The sequence below is a fragment of the Chiloscyllium punctatum genome, chromosome 10 (genome assembly GCF_047496795.1).
Source record: "Chiloscyllium punctatum isolate Juve2018m chromosome 10, sChiPun1.3, whole genome shotgun sequence".
NCBI lineage: Eukaryota > Metazoa > Chordata > Chondrichthyes > Orectolobiformes > Hemiscylliidae > Chiloscyllium > Chiloscyllium punctatum.
Genome location: NC_092748.1, coordinates 49,563,927 through 49,584,307, shown reverse-complemented (window position 1 = coordinate 49,584,307; position 20,381 = coordinate 49,563,927). Strand labels below are relative to the sequence as shown.

Sequence of the window (20,381 nt, the reverse complement as noted above, 5' to 3'; positions counted from 1 at the left end):
TGATAATTGGAAATGTGTGATAATGATGCAATGAGCCTGGTACTCATCAGATGTCAATGTTTGTGGAGATGGTTTGCACGTTTTTTATTTATTTGTTATTGGGATGTGGGTGTTTCTGGCTCGGCCAACTTTAATTGCCCATCCTAACTGCCAATCAAAATGACTGGCTTGCTCTGGCCATTTAAGAGGATTGTTAAGTGTCAACCACCTTGCTGTGGGGCTGGAGTCACATGCACACCAGACAAGGTAAGGGTTAGTGAACCAGATGAGTTTTTACAACAATTAACAGTGGTTACATGGTCACCACTAGACTAGTTTTTAATTCCAAATTTTCATTAATTCAAATTTCTCTAACTGTCATGCTGAGGTTCAAACTCATGCCCCCAGAGTATTAGCCAGGGTTTGTAGATTACCAGTCCAGTGACAGTACCACTCTCCACTGTCCTCCCATTATTTGACAGAGACATGTAGCTTCTGTCAATGAAGCTTGTGTGAGATGTTAGTGTCAGGTATCCAAAATCGAGAACTGGAGGAGAAAGGGCAGTGAACTAGAATTGCCAGATACTTGCTGAAACTTTTGTGTCAGGTATTCTCAGTGCCTAGTTTCTATCGGATGGGTCAGGTAATGGAATACTTCATATTAATGAGGTAAACTAAGTAGTAAATGAGGGTGATCACCAATAATACGTGTTAATAAGCCTCTAACTGCTTACTAGCAAGGTTTTTGACCAATGTCCAAAACTTGTTTGAAATATGCAATTTTCTGGTCTTAATGTCAAGAAGCACTGAGTTCCACATCTCACCAATTTTCTCAAATTTCTTATCATATTGTTCAGGGTCTGGGAAGAGTCTGTCCTATATTCTTTCTGTTTCTCAATATTATGAGCATGTTGTCAAAATAGATCTTCAAGCTGTATCACACACAACTTATGGTACAACATTAATAATGTTTAATCTTTCATTTTCCTTATGTTCGCAGATTGATCAATTATATAATTTGGATCCTTTCAATAGTTTGTTAATTGGATTTCCACATATCCATTGGACAGTTAGAAATATGAATACAAAAAGCTGTTGCTTATTCAGCTGGAGCTGGCATGCTGTACAAGATCCCTTAGGACCAATTCACAACTTCTATTTCCTCAGTACAATTTTTGATCTCTTCTGTGGTTTAAAACATAGTCGGCAAGGCATAGCATTAAGGGTCTCTGAGAATAGAGCTTCCAGGTGGGAGTACAAATATATTAGTGCCTCCATGTACAAATTCAGCTCTAAGCCAACACTTCAGATGAGAGTGGCAAGCTACCAGGTACATTGTGCCAGTTATAAGTATCACATGATGTGTAAGCTGTGGAGCATTGCCAGTATAATCCATGCTGCTGCCAGAGTTGTTGTCCTCACTGTCATTGAGGAAAACATTCAGAATGCCAAGATGCAGCCTCCAAGAGGCCTGTGGTGATCTTAAGCTGAAACCAGAACCCAAGTCACCATTCAATCAAAAAGCACCTGATACAATTTTTAAACCCAGAACTAAATCACCATTGTCTAATAACACTACCTTTGGACCAAAGCAGTTATCCAAGGTTCTTCATCTTTGAGAAGACAACGATGCATCATAAGTAAAGTAAATCTTTGATTTATGTGGTGTCTTTCACAACTTTAGGATGTCCCAAGACATTTTACAATCACCAAAGTAGTGTTGAACTGTAGTCACTGATGCAGTGTAAGGAATCTACAGTATTAAAAATCTAGTAGAACCGTAAGCCATATGACTTACAGTCAGGGCAGGAAATGTATATTTGGTTACCAAATACACTTTATGTTCAAAAGGCATTCTGAAATAATTCTGCAATGGTGCTGCAGATTTGAAGATTGTAAATTTAACACCCTTATTTACAGACCTGTCAATTGACACAAGTGGTTGGGAAAATGCTGGAATATGTGATAAAATATGTTATTATTGGATAATTGCACAACTTGACAGGATATGGTCAAGATAGATTTACAAAGTGGAAATAATGTTTGAAAAATCCTGATTTTTTTTATTTTTGTTATTAGCAGCATTAATAATTTTAACCAGTGAATGTCATGTATTTTGATTTTCAAATCCCATAAAACAGGTTAGTAAGCAAAAGTAAAGTGCAAAGGATTGGGGGTAATATACTGGAATGCATTGAGGATGGATTACCAGCACAGAGTCTGAATAAATGGATCATTCTCAAGTTGGCAGGTTGTGACCAGTACAATAACCAAACATTTGGATGTTGGGCAAAGTCAGAAGTCTCACGATAGCAGGGTACAGTCCAATACGTATATTTGAAATCATAAGCTTTCGGAGTATTGTTCCTTGTCAGGTGAAGTAGTACAGGGTAGGGTGGGTGTTGGTGGGTGTTGGTTGTAATTGTACTACTTCCAAGCTTACAGATGCTTCAAAACTTGGTGAGAATGTGAGTTGTGAGGAGGATGTATAATAGCCTTCAAGCGGATTTAGACAGGCTGAGTGAGTGGGCAAGAGCATGGAATATCATTTCGATAAGTGTGAAGTTATTCACTTTGGTACAAAGAATAAATATGCAGTGTATTTCTTAAATGGTGAGAAGTTGGAAAATGTTTGTAACCAGAGGGGCCAGCATGTTCTTCTTCATTAGTCACTGGAAGCTAGCATGCAGGTGCAACAACAATTCAGAAGGCAAGCAGAGTATAGTGTTTATTATGAGAGAATTTGAATACAAAAACAAATAATTCCCTTAGCCCCTTGAATCTGCTCTGTCATTCAGTAAGATCATGGCTGATCTGATTGTAATCTCAAAACTGCATCTCATAAACACTAATAGAGTCATAGAACATAGAAGCAGAGCCTTTGGTCCAATTAGTCCATGCCATCCAAGCTTCCCAAACTAAATAATCCCATTTGCCTGCACTTGGCTCATATCTTTTTAAACCCTCGCATGGTGTATAAACCCTTAATGCGAGGGATTGAGTATGCACCCAGCTGCAAGAAGCAGTTTACCATTTGTTTAAAATCCTCACTAAGGCAAAGTAATCCATGGGGCTTCACAATCCGTACAACCAGTACTGCCCCATCTGCAAACTGGACTGATTTGCTGGTTCCTTCCCTTTCTAGCCTTCTGATTTCCACCTCTAGTTTTGCCCATAAGGCCAATGGCACTAGGTAAGCCTTCAGAATCGTGGAATTGCTTCCTGGTCAACATGCAAGGTCATCTGGGCTTTGTTTTGGGGTTTTGCTGTGGGATGACCTAAAGTCCCTCTGTTCAGGGTATGTCCTGAGTGGGGCTGTGCAATTGACTTCAGTCAAGTGGTGTTCCCTAAGCTCAGTTGGACTGAAAAGTGTGTCCACTTCCATCAGAATACTTTGCAATTTATATGCTACACTTGCTACATTTTCCACTGAAAAGCAAGTTTCATTCAAAATGTGTCGTGCTGGAAAAGTGCAACAGGTCAGGCAGCATCCAAGGAGAGTCAATGTTTCGGGCATAAGTCGTTAGATGGGTCAGTGTTTGTGCAATGTGTGCAGGAGAGTTTCCTGACACAATATGTAGATAAGCCAACAAGAGGTGAGGCCATACTGGATTTGGTTCTGGGTAACGAACCAGGCCAGGTATTAGAACTAGAGGTAGGTGAGCACTTTGGGGACAGTGACCACAATTCGGTGATTTTTACTCTAGTGATGGAGAGGGATAAGTGTGTACTACAGGGCAAGAGTTATAGCTGGGGGCAGGGAAATTATGATGCGTTGAGGCATGACTTAGGATGTGTGGATTGGAAAAGTAGATTCCAAGGCAAGAGCGTATTTGATATGTGGAACTTGTTCAAGGAGCAACTATTGAGTGTCGTTGATAAGTACGTACCTATCAGGCAGGGAGGAAAGGGTCGTGTGAGGGAGCCGTGGTTTAATAAGGAGTTGGAATCCCTTGTTAAATGGAAGAGGGCGGCCTTTGTAAAGATGAGGCGTGAAGGTTCAATAGGGGCAATTGAGAGTTATAAGGTAGCCCGGAAGGACCTGAAGAGAGAGCTAAGAGCAGCAAGGAGGGGACATGAAAGGTCCTTAGTTGGTAGGATTAGGGAAAACCCTAAGGCTTTCTATAGGTATGTTAGGAATAAAAGAATGACTAGGGAAGGAATAGGTCCAATCAAGGATAGTAATGGGAAGTTGCGTGTGGAGGCTGAAGAGATTGGGGAGGCGCTGAATGAATACTTTTCGTCAGTATTCACTCAGGAACAGGACATTGTTGTCGATATGAATACTGAGGCACGAATAAGTAGAATGGATGGCTTTGAGATATGTAGAGAAGAGGTGTTGGAAATTCTGGCAAGGGTGAAAATAGATAAGTCCCCTGGGCCTGATGGCATTTATCCTAGGATTCTCTGGGAAGCAAGGGAGGAGATTGCAGAGCCATTGGCCTTGATTTTTGTGTCCTCTTTGTCGACAGGAGTAGTGCCAGAGGACTGGAGGCTAGCAAACGTGGTTCCCTTGTTCAAGAAGGGGAGTAGGGATAATCCTAGTAACTATAGGCCAGTGAGTCTCACTTCTGTTGTGGGCTAAGTCTTAGAGAGAATTGTAAGGGATAGGATTTATGCACATCTGGATAAGAATAATGTGATCAAGGATAGTCAGCATGGTTTTGTGAAGGGCAGGTCGTGCCTCACAAACCTTATTGAATTCTTTGAGAAGGTGACTAAGGAGGTAGATGAGGGGAAAGCGGTAGATGTGGTATATATGGATTTTAGTAAGGCGTTTGATAAGGTCCCCCATGATAGGCTACTGCAGAAAATACAGAGATATGGCATTGAGGGTGAGTTGGAGGTTTGGATTAGGAATTGGCTCTCTGGAAGAAGACAGAGGGTAGTAGTTGATGGCAAAGGTTCATCTTGGAGTGCCGTCACTAGCGGTGTTCCGCAAGGATCTGTTTTGGGACCATTGCTGTTTGTCATTTTTATAAATGACCTGGAGGAAGGGTTAGAAGGTTGGGTGAGCAAGTTTGCGGATGATACGAAAGTCGGAGGAGTTGTAGACAGTGAGGAAGGATATGGCAGGTTACAGTGGGATATAGAGAAGCTGCAGAGCTGGGCAGAAAGGTGGCAAATGGAGTTCAATGTAGCTAAGTGTGAAGTGATTCACTTTGGTAAGAGTAATAAAAAGATGGATTACTGGGCTAATGGTAGACTACTTGGTAGTGTGGAAGAGCAGAGGGATCTTGGTGTCCATGTACACAGATCTCTGAAAGTTGCCACCCAGGTAAATAGTGCAGTGAAGAAGGCATATGGCGTACTGGCTTTTATTGGTAGAGGAATTGAGTTCCGGAGTCCTGAGGTCATGCTGCAGTTGTATAAGACTCTGGTGTGGCCGCATCTGGAATATTGTGTGCAGTTTTGGTCGCCATACTATAGGAAGGATGTGGAGGCACTGGAACGGGTGCAGAGGAAGTTTACCAGGATGTTGCCTGGTATGGTAGGAAAATCCTATGAGGAAAGGCTGAGGCACTTGGGGTTGTTTTCATTGGAGAAAAGAAGGTTTAGGGGTGATTTGATAGAGGTGTACAAGATGATTAGGGGGTTAGATAGGGTTGACAGTGAGAACCTTTTTCCACGTATGGAGTCAGCTATTACAAGGGGGCATAGCTTTAAATTAAGGGGGGGGTAGATATAGGACTGATGTTAGGGGTAGGTTCTTCACTCAGCGAGTCGTAAGTTCATGGAATGCCCTGCCAGTAGCAGTAGTGGACTCTCCCTCTTTATGGGTATTTAAGCGGGCATTGGATAGGTATATGGAGGATAGTGGGTTAGTGTAGGTTAGGTGGGCTTTGATCGGCGCAACATCGAGGGCTGAAGGGCCTGTACTGCGCTGTATTCTTCTATGTTCTATGTTCTAAGTCCTTCATTAGGAATGTGGAGGAGGAAGGGGACTGAGAGATAAATATGGGGATGGAGTTAGGGCTGGGGGGGGAAGGAAGCTAGGTAAATGCAGCTGGGAAGTAATTGTAATTGTAATAGGTCGGTGGGGAGAGTGGAGCAGATGGATAGGAAGAAAGATGGACAGGTAAGACAGGTCAAGAGAGGGTGCGGAGTTGGAGGGTTGGATCTGGGATGAGGTGAGGGAGGAGAGATTTTGAAACTAGTGAAATCGATGTTGATGCCATGTGGTTGAAGGATCAAAAGGCAGAAGATATGGTGTTTTTTCCTCTGGTTGGCGAGTGGCTTTGATTTGGCGGTGAAGGAGGCCTAGGATATGTATGCCCTTGCAGGGGAGGGGGAGGCGAAGTGGTCGGCCACAGGGTGGTCGGGTTGTTTGGTTCGTGTCCTAGAGAGGTTCCCTGAAATGATCCATGTATTGCCTTCCCTGCTTCCTTACCCTGACCCCCTACACCCCCACCCCCCAATTATTTCTCGGTTCTCTTCCCCCTCCACATTCCTCATGAATGGCTTATGCCTGTGATTTCGACTCTCCAGCTCCTCGGATGCTGCCTGACCTGCTGTGCTTTTCCTGCATTTCACTTTTTGACTCTGCCTCTCCAGCATCTACAGTCTCCTAAAGGCAGTTTGAAGTCCAGTTGGGCTTCAGGTAGTAGGTGTTTTTGTATAATTAGATTATTAATCCCAAATCCCAATCTCAGCATCTCATTAATTGTTTTTTATTATTAGGTTCCCTACAGTGTTAAACAGGCCTTTCAGCCCAACAAGTCCACACCGACCCTCCGAAGAGTAATCCACCCACACCCATTAACTTCTGACAAATGCACCCAGCACAATGGGCAATTTAGCATGGCCAATTCACCCTAACCTGCACATCTTTGGACTGTGGGAGGAAACCCACAAAGACACGGGAAGAAGGTGCAAACTCCACACAGATAGTCGCCAGAGGTGGGAATTGAACCTGGGTCCCTGGAGCCCTGGTGCAGTGCTAACCACTGAGCCACCGTGCTGCCATAGAATTAACCCATAGTCACATGTCTCTGCCAGTCATCTTAACCTAGTCAGAAATCCTGATGCAAATTCCCAGGGTCTCGAATTGCTGAGTAAAACTGATAATATCTCAGAACTAGAGGAGGCTTGGGGTCATTATAGTCCTTAACTTCATAATCATCAACTCTTGAAAGCATCTTCTGGCATCTGGTGCCTCAGGAAAAATTAAGCTCCTAATAACTGAAAAAGCTACAGGTCCACAAGCTGTCAGGAGAAATATGTTACTTTTGATCTGCCCGAATGTCATTTTCCCGAAAAATGACACGTTCTTTCTCAGTACTGAGGCCAGTCATCAACAGCAAGAGTTGAATGAGTCAATCTTCCTAAATAACAGTATGATGCCAGAAATGTTTACCCCAACTCATAGACAACTGTGTGAGCAAACCTCTTCAGGAGCATGCTTTTCTCTCATCATCACTGAAATAATTTCACAAAGGCTAGTATCCCATCACCAAGTTACTCTTTATTTACACATAGAGCATTCTTGACACTGATCCGGCTCCCTTGAAACCAGCTCTCTCAGTGCACAGGATGTCTGACACTAGTTGATTTTTTTTCCCCCTTTTTTTAACCCCCACACTACCGCCTAATTGTGGTAGTGGTTATTTTTCCCCAGCACCCATGTTGTGAGTGCAGGTGTGAGACACAAGATGCACGAATCTTTGTTCAAATTTCCACCACCAGGAAGAAAGGAAACACCCAAGTGGCCAGCGAGAAGCAGTGCCCTTCACATCAAAGGGCAATGCTGTGTGATCAAACAGTGAAGGGGAGGGCAGGGATTAAATCAAAATAGAATTGGAGGGGGAAATAATGCACTCTACTCCCTGCAGCACCCACTTCTCCCTGAACCACTCCAACGTATTAATGGAGACCATGTGCTCTCGCCAAGGAGACTGGGGCTCTACCGTAACCACAGAAGAGGGACAGACAGTTGGCCTTAACGACCCCCTCCACAGCCTGCTGCCTGGACCTGTTTATGGCCAGTTTGGCCAGGGCCAGGAGCAGACCCATGAGGAGGTCTTCAGATCTGCTCTCCCACCTCCGTACCGGGTGCCTGAAGATCAGGAGCATGGGACTGAAATGCAACCAAAAGCAGAGGAGGAGGTTTTTAAGAAAATCAAAAAGGGAGTGCAAATGCCCACACCCAATATATACATGGTCCATGGACTCCACAGCGCCACAGAACAAGCAGTCGGGCTGGGAGTCCATGAACCACCGCAATCCGCGGTTGCAGGGGACCGCTGTGTGCAGCACCCTCCACCCCAGATCCCCAAGAGAAAGGGGGAGGACTCCCGCGTAGAGAAGCCCTCCACTGGGGATCCCTGCCGCCTGGTGGCAAATGGGCAGGCCAAGGGGTGTCCGGACGGTGGATGAGGGAGAAGAGGTGGACGGTGTGCAGCAGCAGATACAGGGCCCGCCTTTTTACGTCCTTAAAAAAAAGGGGACAAAATTAAAATTCCAGAGGTGGCTCAGGTTGTGGGGCACAGGCTCCTGCAGGAAGTACTGGACCTTGGCGCCAATGTGAAATTCCGTCCGGGCTGGGGTGAGCGCGGACGGGATCCCACCACACACTTGAGCGTCCTCCAACTGGTGCACTACGTCGGGTCCGAGCACTGCCGTTTTAAGGCTGCCCTGCTTGCTATGTCCTGCGGCAGGACCCAGCACGTCCCTGACTCTGGTCGCCCTCGCCGCCACAGCCCTCCCCTCCGACTGCCACTCGAACCCACGAGTACGGAGGAATGGATTCCTGAGCAACGGCTCCCTGACGACAGCTGCTACTCCTGTGGGAGAGTAGGCACGACGGGATTTGACCATGTTCCAGACAGTGATCAGGTCCTGGTAAAAGACAGGCAGCGTCTTGAGGGTGACCTCAAAACCGTCATGGTCGACGAACAGGAGCTGCATGAGGTTACCCACCTGGAGGAAAAAATACGTCGCCAGGGCGCACCACCTGGGAGGAGGCTCGACGTAAAGGTATTGCTGCAAGGTCTGAAGGTGGAATGTCACGACCTGGGTGCGGAAGCACACCAGCAACTGACCGCCCTCCTCAATAGGGAGGCTCGAACCTGTGCAGTGACCCAGTGCATCTTTTTGTCCCAGAGGAAGTCGACCAACGTTCTCTGGATGTCAGCGACAAAGCCAGGAGGGGGGACCAAAGTGACCAGAAAGTACCACAGCAGGGCAGACACCAGCAGGTTTATGACCAGCACTCGACTCCTGTAAGATAGCACTCGGAGCAGTCCTGTCCAGCGGCCTAGGCGAGCCGAGGCTTTGGCCTCCAGTTCCTGCCAGTTCGCTGGCCAGGATTCCTCAGCCGGGCTGAGGTAGACCCCCAGGTAGAGGAGATGGGTGGTACTCCAGCTAAACACCCATAACTCCTCTGGCAGGGAGTCCACCTGCCACGGACTGACCAGTAGTCTGGAACATTTGGCCCAGTTGATCCTGGCGGAAGACGCTGCTGAGTAGACAGCCTGGCACTCTCGCATCCTCCCCAGGTCAGCCGGGTCGGTGAAAGTGAGGAGCACATCGTCGGCGTAGGCAGAGAGGACCACCCCTGCGCCCGCGCCGCGCAGAACCAGCCCCGACAACCTCCTCCGCAAGAGGCACAGGAAAGGTTCTATGCACGGAATATAACTGGCTGGACAGGGGGCAGCCTTGACGCACTCCTCTCCCGAAGCGAAGGGGCGCTGTCAGGGACCCGTTAACTTTGACCAGACACTCAGCGGTGGCGTACAAAAGTCGGATCCGGGCGACGAACTGCATCCTGAACCCGAATGCCCGCAGAATCCCGAGCAGGTACTCGTGATCGACCCTGTCGAAAGCCTTCTCCTGGTTGAGAGACAGGAAGGCACTCAGCAGACCAGCCTGTCGACAGAAACGGATCAGGTCCCGGACCAGGTGGATGTTGTCATGTATCCTCCGGCCCAGGACTGTGTAGGAATGGTCCGGGTGAATCATGTGGGCCAGCCCGGAAGCCAGGTGAGAAGACAACACCCTGGCGAAGACTTTGTAGTCCGTGCTGAGGAGGGAGACTGGACGCCAGTTCTTCAAAGAATGAAGATCCCCCTTCTTTGGCAGCAGGACAATGACCGCCCTGCACCAAGAAAGGGGCAGCTCTCCGGCATTTGGACACTCCCCCAGGACCTGTGCATAGTCGCTCCCCGGAACGCCCTGAAGAACTCCACAGTCAGCCCGACGAGCTGTAGGGCCCGGAGCACGGCCGCCTTCTCTTCGTACACCCCGTGCAGGGCCAGGTCCGCGTCAGGCTGACTGAGGCGTGACTCCAGGTCGAGCATCTCCCTCTCCAACTCCCGATCCTGGATTTCCGCCTCTTCATCGACCCCCTCGCATACTCCTGACAGAAAACGTGGATGTGAGCCTTGCCCACGTCCCACCATAGCCTGAGGGATGGGAAGCTTCCCCGCTTCCTTCTCCAGCCGGCCCAGAAACAACGAAACGAGTCCTGGAATCGCTCATCCTCCAGCAGCCGGTTATTAAAGTGCCAGTACGCGGAGCCGAGCCTGGCACCGAACAGAAGAAGTTCCACCCACACCAGGTGATGGTCCGTGCACGACACCTGCCGCATAGAGGCCGTCGGAAAACAGGAGGCATACGCCTGCGGAATGTACAGGTGGTCGATTCTGGATGCTCCAACCCCAGGCCTCATGAAGGTGAAGGCAATGGAGTCGGAATGGAGATTCCGCCAGACGTCCACCAGGTCGAAGGACTTGGTCAAGTCCCCTGAACTCCTCCCCGATGCCCAACCGGTGCGGGCACTGCTATGGTCCCGGTCCTTGAGGACACAGTTAAAGTCTCCCTCGAGGACGACGTCCTGGCTCTCGTCGATGGAGGTGAGATGAGCGGACACTTCTCCGAAGAAGCTCACTTGCCTCGGCCTGGCCAGGGGAGCTTAGACGTTCACTAAGTGAAGCACCGCATCCCCCAGCCGAATCGTCAGGTGAAGCAAACGGCCTGGCACAGGCTCCCTGACCCCCCAAGATCTCTAGCTGAAAATGCGGGGCCAACAAGATAGCCACCCCGCCAGATCTGCGGGTGAGGTGACTCATGTAGGAGTTGGAGGGGGAAATAATGCACTCCACTCCCTGTGGCGCCCACCTCTCCCTGTACAACTCCAGGGTGTTGGTGGACACCACGTGCTCCTTCTCCAAAGACACCCGGGCTCTAACGTAACCGCGGAAGAGGGGAAGGCAGTCGGCCCTAACGACCCCCTCCATGGCCCGCTGCCTGGACCTGTTTATGGCCAGCTTGGCCAGGCCCAGGAGCAGACCCACGAGGAGATATTCAGACCTGCCTCCCTCCTCCGTACCGGGTGCCCGAAGATCAGGAGCGTGAGACTGAAGTGCAACCAAAGGCAGAGGAGGAGGTTTTTAAGAAAATCAAAAAGGGAGTACAAACTCCCACACCCAATGTACGCATGGTCCACGGACTCCACAGCACCACAGAACAAGCAGTCGGGCTGGGAGTCCATGAACCATTGCAATCCGCGGTTGCAGGGGACCGCTGCGTGCACCACCCTCCACCCCAGATCCCCAAGAGAAAGGGGGAAGACTCCCGCGTAGAGAGCCCTCCACTGGGGATCCCCACCACCCGGTGGCAAATGGGCACGCCAAGGCGTGTTTGGATGGTGGATGAGGGAGAAGAGGTGGACGGTGTGCAGCAACAGTCGATACAGGGCCAGCCTTTTTACATCCTTAAAAGGGACAAAATTAAAATTCCTGAGGCGGCTCAGGTTGTGGGGCACAGGCTCCCACGGAAAGTACAAGACCTTGGGGTCAATGTGAAATTCCGTCCAAGCTGGGGTGACACTTGTCAGTCAGGGCTTCTTGATTGGACCAGATTAACAATCCCAGTCAGGGAACTCATTCTATAATGTCCACCTAGCTGACCTTGTTACAATTACTACACTTTCACACTCTTGTTTGACAAGAATCTATGTACCTCTTCCTTAAACATATATACGGTCTCTGTTTCCACCACTTCTTTTTAGGAAGAAAGTTCCAAAGACTGTTAATCCTCTAAGAGAAAAAAAATGCACCTAATCTCTGCTTTAAGTGGGAAACCCTTTATTTTTAAACAGCAATCCCTATTTCTCACATAACAGAGAACTCCGTCTCCATATCTACCTGTCAAATCCTTTCAGGATTTTATTTATTTTAGTTAAGCTGCCCATTACTCTTCTAAACTCAGCTGTCCAACTGCTCTTTGCAAGTCTACTCACTAATTCCAAGTATACTCTGGTAAACCTACATTGAACCATCTCCAATGTATTTGATTCTTCCTTAAATAAGTTGACCAGTACTATGCACAATATTTCAAATGCAGTCTCTCAGTGCCATATATAACTGAAGTAAAACCTCCCTATTTTTGTATTCAATTCCCCTCAAGATAAATGATAATGTATTAGCTCACCTAATTGCTTGCTATAATTAACTTTTTTTGATTCACGCATGAGGATACCCAGATTCCACTGCATTGCAGAACTCTGCAATCTCTCACCATTTGAAAAATATGCTATCATTTATTTTTGCAAAAATGGAAAATTTCACATTTTTCCATGTTATACTCAATTTGACAGATCTTTGCTTACTCATATACCTACTTGTATAATTTTCTAGCCTCCTTAGTTTCCTCTTCACAGCTTATTTTCCTACCTATCTTTGTGTTATCAGCATATTTGGGAACCATATCTTTCATTCCTTCATCTAAGTCATTTATATAAGTTGTAAACAGTTGAAGTTCCAGAACAGATTCCTGTGGCACACCTTGACATCCTGAAAAAGACCCATTTATGCCTACTGTTTCCCATTTGCGAAACAATCTTCTATCCATGCCAACATGGAACCCCATTCATCTGATATGACACTTTATCATATCCTTTTTGGATATCTACTAACAGTACATCTACTGGTTCTCCTTAATCCACAACACATGTTAACTCATGAAAAAGCTCCCCTGGATCAGTTGAACAAACTTTTGTTGCCCATCCCTGTGAGATAACTGTTATGTACATAGATGAAGACACGGGGAGACATTTAGAGATCTACAAACTTCAATTTATGAAGTATTTAAGTAACTGATAGAGATATCTTAACCACTGTCCTTCACTAACCTGGGTTCACTAACCAACCCCAAACATTATTATACGAGAGAATTGGCAGCTGGCCAGACTGGAACTTTTCTTGTCATTGTCATCATGTCTCTGACATAGGATACCTCTTCACAGTAGTTAGTGTCAGAGTTACTACTAAAATCTGAGGTTTGCCAGAATGTTTTTTATACCATTCAGACCTGCTAAACTGGCATTCTGATTCACTTATTTGGAATTGCTTGTGAAACTTGTCTAATTTCAAATGGTTAATTATCAAATTCCTTCCGCTTCTGCAAATCCTTCTCCCTTTTATGGTCTCAACCATAACTTAACTTGGTCTTCACTGCAGCTGAATGTTATTCTGTTCATTTTTCCTAACTGCAGCTAGAACTATTTATTGTACAGAGCACTTTCTACAATATCTTCTGTCTAGCTTGCAGCTAACTTGTTCTAGCCCACTGTAAAGTCTCATACTGATTCTCATGCATTCAACCTTATCTAACAACTTCTATTTCACAAAAACGTATTGTCTTTGCCTGGTTACCTTGAACTTGTCTAAGGGCACTGAGATAGTTTATTAAGTAATAACTTTTAACATCTTTCCTATGACAGATATTAAGGTAACTTAATAGTTTCATGCTTTCTGTCTCTCTATCATTTTGAATTAAATAATTCAATTTCCTATCTTTTAGAAAATTAAAGCCAATGTATCAACTATCTCACTTTTAAGATCCTAGGATGAAATCCCTCAGAATCTGAACACTTGTCAGCTCACAGCTCCAATAGGTTATTCAATTCCACTTATCTGCTGATTGCCCTCATTTCTTTCCTCCATTTTATTTCCTGATTTATTGTGGCATCTCAGGTGTTACAAGTACCCTCTATAATAAAGACAGATGTAAAATATCTGTTCAATTTATTTGCCATTGCTTTATTTTTCATTATTAATTCTCCAGTCTCACTTTTGTATGGTACCAATGCTCACTGTGTTAAATATTTCATTTTTTTTCATGTCTATAGAAACACTTAGTATCTTTTTTTTATAATTCTGGATAGCTTTCTCTGTACTCTACTTTTCCCATCAATTTAATTTCTTTTTATTTTTTCATGTCTTTATATGCTGTTCAACCTGTCATTTGCTTACATATATTATTTTTCTCTCAGTTTGAGATCATCTTTAATACTTCTGGTTTACTATGTATCATGCGTCCATCCTTTACTTGTTAGACAGTACCATTCTGTGTATTCCAAAATATCCTCTTAAATGTCTGCCACTATATCTCTATTGACCTAACCTTTAATTTGCCAATTTTCTTTAACTTGGTTTAATTCCCTTATAAATGCCCTTATTTAAATTTAAAGAAATAATCTCATTCCCATTGTTCTTTCTTTCTCTCAAACTGACTGTAAAATTCAATCATATTATTGTCATACCAACATTCAAAATAAGAGCATAAGTAAACTATATGTCCTCTTGGGCCTCCTCCACTATCCAATTATGTTTCAAATTCCACATTCCTATCTAGCCTAATAGCCCTTTATTCCACTGCCTAACACCAATCAGTGATATTAAGGATCCTGTGTTGGACTGGGGTGGACAATGTTAAAAGTCTTACAACACCAGGTTAGAGTTCAACAGGTTTATTTAGAAGCACTAGCTTTCAGAGCACCACTCCTTCTTCAGGTGGTTGTGGAGTAGGACCATAAGACACAGAATTTACAGCAAAAGATTACAGTGTCATGCAACTGAAATGACACATTTAACAAACTTCAATTGTTGTTAAGTTTTTCATCTTTTAGAATGGGTTACAGGTTTTAGTTCATTAATATGTAAATCCCAGAACTTCTTTTAAGTCACATTCTCAAGATAGGTTAAGATTTTATTTTAAAAAGGTGACATCTCAGCTCAGACAATGCCTTAAAGGTATGAGTCTATCTGTATTCCAGTCTTGACTCAGACTGGTTCTATTTCTAAAGTGAAATTTACAAAATATTACGGGGATTGACTGTCTGTATTGACCGGTTGTGTATTTTTTGAGCAAAATAGAATGTATCTGTAAATATAATTCTACAAATGTGTTACAGGCTGTGAAGGACATGGTGTAGTTTCTTGGTTCCCGGGAAGTACTGGATACCAAGGAGTACCCTATCAGTTGCAACACGTGTCTGTCTCCTGAGGGGGTCATTACGGTTTCTCACTGTGGCATGTTGGAACTGGCGATTGATGAATTGAGCATCATACCTTGTTCTTATGAGGGCATCCTTGAGCACCTTCAGGTGTCCATCTCATTCCTCCTCATCTGAACAGATCCTGTATATGCAGAGGGCTTGTCCTTAGGGGATGGCTGTTTTAATATGTTTAGGGTGGAAGCTAGAGAAATGTCACATTGTGAGGTTATCCATGGGTTTGCAGTAGACCTCGTAAGAACAGGGTAAGGTGCTCAGCCTTCAGGACCACATCAATCACAACACTGTACAACCCTAACATGGCAACCACTGCAAGGCGTGTTGGAGTGTCGACACAAATACCACCATTACACGTGGGAGCACCACACACCATGTACACGGCAGGTAGTCATGCGACTCAGTCTATGTTGTCTATCTCATATGCTGTACGCATGGTTTCCCTGATGCCTGGTACATTGGTGGACCAAGCAAATGATACGACAATGGATGAATGGACACCATACAACAATCATCAAACACGGCTGCTCCATCCCAGTCTGGGAAACTTCAGCAGTCAGGGACATCTGGCCTCCAAGGCAGATTTCAGGACAAGCAACAATGCAAAGTGGCAGAACAGAGGCTTATAGCCAAGTTTGGCACCCATGAGGATGCCCTCAACAGGACCTTGGATTCATGTCACACTACAGGTAACCCCACTACACTAAAACACACACATGGCTCATACCCACGCATGCACCCTCTTACAGGCCTATACGCCATCACACTCACACATGCACTTTACCACACACACTCACTTGAAGTGTCTTTCTCTCTCCTGCACACGCACACACTTATCAGTCTATGGGGTGAATTTGTATTTGTGTAATTATAATTACAGATACATTCTATTTTGCTCAAAAAATACACAACCAGTAGGTAGTCAATGCAGACAGCCAAGCCATATAATATTTTGTAAATTCCACTTTGGAAATAAAACCAGTCTGAGTCAAGATTGGGGTGCAGATAGACTCTCACCTTTAAGGCATTGTCTGAGCTGAGATGTCACCTTTTAAATAAAATATTAACCTATCTTGAGAATGTGGCTTAAAAGAAGTTCTGGCTTTTACATATTAATGAACCAAAATCTGTAACCTATTCTAAAAGATGAAAGACTTAACAACAATCGAAGTTTGTTAAATGTGTCATTTCAGTTGCATGACAATGTAATATTTTGCTAAAAATTCTGTGTCTTATGGTCCTACTCCACAACCACCTGAAGAAGGAGTAGCACTCTGAAACCTAGTGCTTCCATGTAAACCTGTTGGGCTAGAACTGGTGTTGTGATTTTTTAACTTGAACAAGAATCTAGTCATCCCTGTCTTTAAAATATTCAATCATCTTCCCTCTCCCGCTCTCTAAGGTAGAGAGTTATAAAGTCACACAACACTGAGAGAAAAAAAATACTCATCTCTGTCCTGAAAGAACAATCCCTAATTTTTAAACCCAGTGTCCTGTTGTTCTGGACTAACACACAAGAGGAAATGTCCATTCCACATTTGCCTTGTCAAGAACATTCAGGATCTTATACATTTCCATTAAATCATCCCTCTGTCTTCTAATGTGCTGTGGAAACAAGCCAAACCTGTCCAACCTTTCCTCATAAGATAACCTATTCCTTCAAGGTATCAATCTAGTAAACCTCCACTGAATCACTTCTAATGCATTTATGTCCTTTCCTAAATAAGATTAAACTGCACATAGTATTTGAAATGTAGTCACACCAATACCCTCTAAGTGAAGGATAGCATCCTATATTTTATATTAAATTCATCTTGTATTAAAGGTTAGCATCCCATTCACCACCTCGATTACATGGTGTAGCTTCATACTAATTTCTTGTGACTTCTGCAGTGAAAATTCTTCTGCACCTTGAAATTCTGTTCAGGGTGATAGGCAGAGAATTTCATAGCACTCACAATTGCTTTGTAGCTGGCAACTCTAAGATTTCAGCTTGTAACCTCACATGGAATTTCAACACTCACCTTATGAAATCCAGACCTACCTACTCCAGTGGCTGACTCCGGAGTCACCCTCCCCTGACCAGAAGCAAGTATTTTAGTCAAACTGACCCCTGAGTGGGGAATCTGTCAGGGAGAAAAGTTGTACATTGTGGAGTTAGAACTCCCTAATATGGGGAAATCCACACTTCTGAATTTCTGTCTGAGATTCACTGCCCAGGCTATGCAAATCATTTCTGTCAATATTGGCACCAAAAGACTGCCCTCAAGAAGAGTAGACAAGATTTATAGGTTCTCAGAATTTTATAATAAACAAACAGAAAATAAATAGACCTAATCATTTTGGAAAGCATTCTGGCTCCTTGAAAGTAAGAAACATACTAATAAGTGCTGACTGACAGGTAAGACTACCAGAAACTGAAGAAAACATGCAATTAACACAGTAAGTGTTAGGCAGGAAAAAATTCCTGTTCCATAAAGCCCACGAATCCAGAATATTCTTTCTGCTGATACTTAAGAAGTTGTGTTCCTCCTTTAACCTAGTAAGTTTTTTTGTACCACTTTTGGTAAAAATAAATCCTCCTACATTGCCTGCTTTATTTTGTTGTCTTTAATTTTGTTGTCTTTATTTTGTTGTCCATTTGGACTTAAATTCTATTCACATCAGAAAAACTTAATTGGATCCAGTTTATCTAAATTGTACATCATTTTAAATGTTTATCATATCCCATTTAGATTCTACTCTTTTTAGATGAAAGTTGGCTCAGGTTATTAATCTTTCTTCAAATAACTCATTTAAGTTTTCGGATCAACCAATACAGACTTTGTACCACATACAATTAATGAATATTCCTTTTTATCAAATTGGTAGAACAAAACATATTCTAGATGTGGCCTCACTGGTGATAATCACAGTTTTCAATGACATTTCTGGATTTTTAGGTTATGCATGGTATACACCATAGCATGTTTGATTTGTTAATGATCTTAGAATATTGGACTAATGGTTTTAGTGGCTTCCTTCCTAAAGCCTGTGAATCTCTTTTCCTGTTCAGATACCTCAAGTGCATTCCAAGCATAACTCAAATTAACCTTTCCTTTACCAAATTATATAACTTTATAGTGGCCTATATTAGATTTTACATTGCATTTTTCTACCTGCTGATCAAGCTTATTATGATCTTTATGAATTTCTATGCTTTGAGATTAATAATTTCCTATTGCTCCTAAATCTGTACTGCCTGCAACTTTGAACAGATTTCCTTAATTTAAATATGCATCAGGGCCCAATGCCGAATTTTTTGACTGTCATTGCTAAACTATTTGATTGCCAGTCAGATATCTACTCATCCACAGTTAGTCATTGGCAAATGATTGATTCATGGATAATAATCATTTTAATATATTCCTAGCTATCCCATGGGCTTTGACCTTATGCAGAAGCCTATTATGAAAGATTAAATCAGCACTACTGATCTCTTTATGGATAGGTGGTCTGATTTGTGTCAAGTTATAATAGTTTTGAGAGAGATCGTCAGACAAATAATAAAGAAGGATTCATTTCTGATTCAACCCCTGCTATTGTGACATCATCCATCTATTAATGGGTTACAAATTTACCCATTGAACTGTTTCGTTTCCTCTCTTTCAAACATGCATTTTCTTAAACCTTTATAAATAGCAAATTTATGATAGTGAACATGTTAATATTTGAACAGATTTAAAGATAGTTCAAGGTACAAACCTTTTTTTTTGTTCTCATCTGGTTTTCACAGTGCAATGAAAATGTACTAATGACAGCCACATCCACTAATAAATTTTTAACGTATGAAAAATTATACTCAAGAAGTGAGTAATTTGAAAGAGATGCTTGTCAATTAAAATTACTCTGAGTAAAAATCTTGTGTTTTTTGAGTGCTCACCTGACTGATGAGCACATTTTAATTTTTAGCTGCAATCAGAAGGAACAACATGTTGCTTTTTGAGCATTGGAAATATTGTTTCTTTTTAATTCACTATTTATACACAAGCCTGGGGGTTAGCATTTATTGACTAAATCTTTAATCGCAATCGAATGGATATTGGGGGACCCCTTCTTGAATCACTTAGGTTCATGTGATCTAGGTATACTCACTGTTAGGGCTAGAGCTTTAAGGTTTTGATCCAGCTGTAGCAAAGAAGTGGTGATACAGTTCCAAATCAGTGCAATGTGTAACTTGAAGGGCAGGTAAGATGGAATGCGAGTCATGGTTTTTTATTTAGATTAGATTCTCTACAGTATGTTTCCATTCATCTGTTGTCCTGTTTGTAGAGATGATAGAGGTACGGATTTGAAGTTGCTGTTGAAGGAAACTTGGCAAGTGCATTTTGTAGACATTACACACTGCTGCCACTGTAATGATGGATGGATTGAATGTTGAAGGTGGCAAATCAATTCTGTTCAAGTGATCTGTTTTGTCTTGAATAGTGTTGAGCTTCTTGAATCGTGTAGGAACTTCACTCAACAAGGCAAGTGTGGACTTCCCATAATACTTCTCACTTGTCTCTTCGAGAAAGTCAGCAGTCTTTTGAATTCAGAAAATGAGTTAATTGCCATAGATTTCCTAACCTATGATCTACTCTTGTACCCATAGAATTTATATGGTCCAGTTTTGGACAATAGTAATCCCAGGATGTTGTTTGCAGGAAATTCAGTGATGGTAATGACATTGAGTGTTAAAGGGAGATGATTAGATTATCGCTTGCTATAGATGGTCATAGCCAGGAATTTATGTGGTACAGCTATTACTTGCTACTTATCAGCCCAAACCTGGATGTTGTCTAAATCTTGCTGCATGTAGGCACTGATAGCTTTAGTATCTGATGAGTTGAACAATGTGCAACTGTCAGTAAACATGCCCACTTGTGACCTTATGTTGGAGGTCAGTGATGAAGCAGGTTGGGCCTAGGACACTACCCCGAGGAGCTCTTGTAGTGATGTCTTGAAGCTCTGATGATTAGTTTCCAACCACTACAACCATCTTTTTTTGTACTAGCTATGTGAGTGCGCTATTGCAAATACAATAATTGCATTGATAAATTATTGGTAAAAATATTCATTAAGTCTT

At 43.5% G+C, this 20,381-nt stretch overlaps 1 long non-coding RNA gene across 2 annotated transcripts in view; it reads left to right on the top strand.

Annotated features, from left to right (window-relative positions):
- The window catches only part of LOC140482110 (uncharacterized), a 65,369-nt gene that overhangs the window by 41,910 nt on the left and 3,078 nt on the right, over positions 1–20,381 (top strand). The window lies entirely within an intron of this gene.